Below are 6000 nucleotides of genomic sequence, written 5' to 3' on the forward strand. Positions count from 1 at the left end.
TACTTCTTCTACCACTGTTCACCACTAGGCTGCGCTGTGTTTCGGGGCTGGTCTCAGTCAGTTTGGATGACTTTTCATCACTTGGTTGTGCATAGCGGTAAACAAACATGGCTGCGTACGCGTAGCTATGAAGCTGTAAAATGTTATGCATTTCACAGCTTCTTGATCACGCAAATGGTTGATTTTCTACAATTCTTTGAAATTGGACATGTTCTATGTTAGGTTTGTATCCACTTTGTGTTTTTTTGGCCTAACTTTGGAGCTTTTTTACGTAATGGCAGCACTGTTAAAGCCCGTCTACGGAAAGCCTTCACTCCCTATTTAGCCCCATTGTAGCAAATTTGGTTGCAGTTTCACCAGAGTTTCACTGGGGGTGATTGCGGGCCAGTGCAAAATGAATGGGACTCTATGGAGCTATGCCTGATTGTCGTTGAGAAATCTCAGATTTGATTATAGTTTTTTCAAGTTCAACATGGATTATAGGTTGAAAGTTGAGTCGTTGTTGCCCATACCACGCTAGCATTCTGCTAATGAATGCTTATTGGTCAGTGAAGGACTGATTACAACCAGACATCCTGCTTGACGGCATCCAAAGCGGAACCAGAATGTCAGAGTGAATATTTCGGCGTGGTCTCTAAAACATTAGCAAACCTCTTTCTAGCACGTATATTGAAGGGGGCGTAGTTCCATAAAGTAAAAACAAATCACACTTGATTTTCAAACGGTACATGAATCCCTGTCTTCTGGGTGACAGTGCTTTGTTTGCATGACAATTTGAAGACCTGAGGCCTGAACATTATTTGTCTTATTTAATATCTCCTGATCAATATAGTGTAGAGACTTCCTTTTTTTGTCTAGAAGCAGAGAAATGTGCCATTTCAACAAGGTCCTCTGACAATTGTAGTCTAGTAATCCGGCCAGAAAGACAGGGACATTTTGAAGAGTTTGCACAATAATTCCAGAGCAATAAATCCACAATTGAACTGCTATTTATTGTGTTTAGTCACTTTTATGTACAAAAAACAATGTCTTCGTGTTAGCCGGATGCCATCTTTGATAAGGGCACTTTGACGGACAGCTGGCTCGACCAATGACATCAAGTCATTTTGGGGCATCGAGTTTACTCAACCAATAGAGAGACCTTACAGGAGGGTCTTATTTACTAGGTCTGTGTATGTGTATTGAGGAGAGAAAGAAAAGAAATGCCAGAATGAGGTTGAAATGAGTGTAGTTTGGCCTACTGATGTCAAATAGCAGACAGATAATGCTCTGGAGCTCACACAAGAAATTATGTATATAACTTGATTGTGCATAATCGTTATTGACTTGATTTAAATGTGTATTCTTGACAAGTTCAAGAACGGTACTCGTGCTTTTCCTGTGTTTCACCTTAAATGGCTGGTGGCCAAAAAGGTTAACTTCAGGCACTGCTTACAACCATATGGTATTAAAAAGAAAAACTGCATTAAAGCAAAGTAGTCTTCAGCAAGTTAATAAGGCAAAGTTTGTGTGAATGCTACAGTATGGTGTCTTAATGAGCAGAGCTAAAACTGAAATGCCAAAACTCAATTCTCAATACATCAGTGTTTAATGGGGTGAATGACCATTTACTTAATTTGCCTGTGTATAGTGGGCATCGTCAGACACTCAAACTGTTCCCAACAGGTCCCGTAAGATTTAATTTGTCTCTCTATGAACAATGTTTTGCAGCCATTTAGTGGCTCCTAAAGGCGGTGTGCTGAACCCCTCAGGAAGTTTGTTCACACCTGCATGGGTTAGTCAGATGATGACATCTCGACCAATGAGGTGTCACTGCCAGCAGAGGTGTGAAGACAAACAAGCATCAGCATGAACCCATCAACATGTAATGCAATCATTACTGAACGATAGTTACGTATTGTAACTCCAGATTCTATGAGTATAGGTGCAGCCCTCTAAGCTACGCTATTGGGTTTATCCCTTCACGCATGCGCAGTAGTGAAGATTTCTTTCCTGCCTTTGCGTCCAGCACAGGCTTTCAACTACGTCCGCAGAAACTGTATATAAACAGAGCGGACCCGTTGCTCATCTCCCAACATCAGCTTTTTCTTCAGCTAGTGTTACAGGAGCAGGTGGCCCGAATCTTAGAGGGCTGCGCCTATACTCATAGAATCTGGAGTTACAATACGTAACTATCGTTCTATTTCGTATAGGCTTCGCCCTCTAAGCTACGCTATTGGGTTAGGGCGAAGCTGATGTAGTCAATGCCACCTGCGACACAGAGCCCACAAGCAGAACATAGACTAACTTCTTTCACTAATGCACTGACAGGAGATTGTATCAGATATCCGTTATTCTGATAAGAGAGCCTGCCATGGTAATGACTTGGCCTAGCTGGCTGCAAGGCCCAAGCCATGAGTGTAGGCATGCATGATTAGTGAGAAAAGTACATGATTGACAAATATGGGGCGCCCGTGTTCATCCCAGCCACCCAACGTAGGGGGGGTGAGGACCGCAGACGAGTACATATGCAGCGGCACATCATTCCATGATTGGAGGCGTGCATGGTTAGTGAGAATTGTATCATGATTGATAATTATGGGGACACCCGCTTTCCACCCAGCACCCAGTGCAGACGGGGTGAGGACAGCAGGGAAAAACACACATGCAACGGCGCATCATTCGTCATTGAGTGTGGACAGGACCGAGTGGGTCATGGAGGGCTCAGACATACGCAGATAGAAACGGATGAATGGGCATGGGGATGCCCAGGAGGCCGCTGCGCAGATGTCGGCTACTGTCATGCCTCTGAATAAGGACGCCGATAATGCCCTCGTAGAGTGTGCTTGGATGCCCTGGGGGGGCTCTGCCCCCTCCGCGTTATAAGCCTGGATGATTGCCTCGCACAGCCAGTGAGACAGACGTTGTTTTGAAAGGGCTGCTCCTTGGGAGTGTTCCCTATAATGTACAAACAGCTGCTGTGTCTGCCTTATGTCCGCCATGCGTAAAACGTACTGTGATAGCGCACGCACCGGACACAAACGGTGAAAAACTTCCTCACGGCAGGGGGCAAGCCTAATCTCTGCAAGCGTTCCCGCTCAGCAGCCAACCCCACAGCCGCTGGGTTATCACCGCCGCGCCGTTCAGCTGTGATAGAGCGTCCTCGCACCACGGTAGTTGCCAGGAAGGGCCCGCCAGCATCTGAACCAGAGTCGGGAACCAGGATGCGCTTGTGCGCTCCAGTGCCACTAAAATGACTGACAGATTCTCTTCCTGGATGCGTTCCAGGAGGCGAGGGATCAGAGGGACCGGGGGAAAAGCGTATAGGAGGGTTCTGGGCCAGGGATGGTGGGAGAAGGCTTTTACGCCGAGGGGTGGATCGTCCCGTGCGCTCAAGGAAAACCACAGTGCGCACTGTGTGTTCTCTCGTGAGGCGAACAGATCCACCTCCGCTTTCCCGAACCTGCTCCACAGCTTCTGAACAAAAGAGGGATTCAATTTCCAGTCATTGTGAGAGGTCCCTCCCCTCGACATTAGGTCCGCCGCCCGGTTCAGGACCTCGGGGATGTAGACTGCTTTGAGGGACAACAGATGACTGTGGGCCCACAGCAGGAGGCTCCTGGCTATTTCCAATAGACGGGCCGAGCGCACGCCGCCTTGACGGTTTATGAACGCTGCTGCTGTAACGTTGTCTGTCCGCACGACGACATGTCTCCCCGCTACTACTGGAGCGAAGTGTTTTAAAACCTTCAGCACCGTGGACAGCTCCAGACAGTTTATGTGTGGGAGAGGGGGAGGTGGCCATTCTCCTCCCACCACATGTGACTTGCACATCCCTCCCCAGCCAGTAAGGGAAGCGTATGTGTACACTGTCACGTATGACGTCACCTTGCCCAGGGGAACCCCGGTAGACAGGGTCCAGGGGTTTCCCCAATATGCCAGGTCTGACTGAAGAGAAGGAGGGATGGTCAGCAGTCGCCACTTGAGGCGTATGGGGTCGAGGTGCTGGCGATGAAACCACCTCTGGATTTTCCTCATGTGGAGGAGACCCAGGGGGACAACTACGTGACCCGCAGACATCATGCCCAGGAGACACATCACAGACAGCACTGACACCGTTGCGTGTGGTGTGTGAGAGCAGAGAGATCAGATCAGTGCGTCTCGCCTTGGCGCTGACAGCCTGGCTCTCATGACAATCAAGTTTATGTCCACGCCCAGATAAACTATCGATTGTGCGGGAACCAGTGAGCTTTTCTACCAGTTTATGGTGAAGCCCAGTGTTTGCAGGTGCCGCAGAACTTCCACAGTGTGCAGCGCCGCCTTTTCCCGAGAGGGAGCCAGAATGAGCAAATCATCCAGTTAAAAGGTGGGGGATCGCTGTCATAGCTTTGCCAATCTCCGTGACTAGCTCCGGAGGAAGAGCTCCCGGAGTAATGGCCACGGCGGAGACGGCGGAGGCTAGCAAAGCTATATTGTTCTGTGCCGCGAGACCCTGGGCCGCACACTGGTGTGACCGGTCAGTGACCTGAGCACATACCTGATCCTGGGGCGAAGGAGGCGTGGGCTTCCGGTAGCCGAAAAAAGTGGCTGTCGTAATCAGGATGGACGCCAGGCTCTGCTCCAGGGGGGGGACCGAAGGGAAGCCTGCTTCTGTGTCGCCTTGAACCCGAGTGAACAGGGCATAGTGAAAGACGGGAGCCTTCAGTCTCCCGGGCTGGGAGAGCGCCTCCTCCCGCGCGGCCAGAGTGGAGCCCGTGAGGAGGGCGGCTCCTGAGCGTAAACATCCTCGCTCAAGAGGCCGCGAGCGGGGCTGGAAGATCAGCCGGAAACGCTATGCCTCTCTGGTCTGCCGCCTTTTTGATGATCTCCGGCAGATCCAAGAAGAGAGTCTTAGTGGTGGAGGGTGGAGCCACCTGAGGCAGAGGGGAAGACCGCCGGAGCGGTGCCCTTGGCCATTCCGGAGATGGGGAGAGCCGCAATGGGAGGGCATCGATCCCCATTGCGAGGTCCAGTCCTCCCAGGGGGGAGGAGGGACAGCCGAGGGAATCCGAGGGAATCGAGCCATCGGACTCATGCTCGTCGACAAAGCCTTCCTCCAGCGTATCCAGGGTGTTGACGGATTGCCGTCTGTCTGTCCAGCTGCCATCCCCTTCCATTACATTACATGTCATTTAGCTGATGCTTTTATCCAAAGCGACTTACAATTGCTATATATGTCAGAGGTCACACGCAGAGGCGAACACCGCTGGAAGTCGAGCTTGTCTTCATACTGCTAGCTTGAAGAAAAAATGGGAGATGAGCAACGGATCCGCTCTGTTTATATACAGTTTCTGCGGATGTAGTTGAAAGCCCGTGCTGGACGCAAGGGCGGGAAAGAAATCTTCACTACTGCGCATGCACGAAGGGATAAACCCAATAGTGTAGCTTAGAGGGCGAAGCATATACGAAATAGAACAGCAATGTTTTTTTCAGTTGATATTGTGTCTGACATGAGTACAATAATATAATCAATCTAAATTTTTTAGATCTTTGATAATGAAAAGGGATTCAATTACCATGTGTAATGTGAGAGGGGTTGCTGTCAGTCACAAATCCACAGAGAATTATCTCCCAACTCTGTAGCTCAGTTTTTAACTCACTGTTTTTTGGGGTTTTAAGGCCCAAAACTTTCATATATTGTTCACTCTCATAGTGTCATTAGCGTCCTTTTTTAGGACTCTCTAAAAACTCAGCAGCAAATAGATGAAGTTAGAGACTAGCAGGTGAATATAGTAGAGGATTTAGCAGGTAAAGAGAGTTAGGGTTGTAGAGCTGCCGGAGCGCACCAGAAGGTGCAGGAAGTAAGTTCACGAAGTATAAGAGAGACAAATTCTGAAAAAGATGGCAGGTCGGGGTGGTAGATGGGTCAAACAAACGACTGGATCAAACACAGGACTTTCCCCTAGGAACCGGGGATCATGTCCTGTTTGAAAAAAAAAAACTAGCTCTAGCTGGTAAACTCAATTGGTAGAGCATGCGACC

This window comes from Sander lucioperca, chromosome 8, assembly GCF_008315115.2.
Source record: "Sander lucioperca isolate FBNREF2018 chromosome 8, SLUC_FBN_1.2, whole genome shotgun sequence".
NCBI lineage: Eukaryota > Metazoa > Chordata > Actinopteri > Perciformes > Percidae > Sander > Sander lucioperca.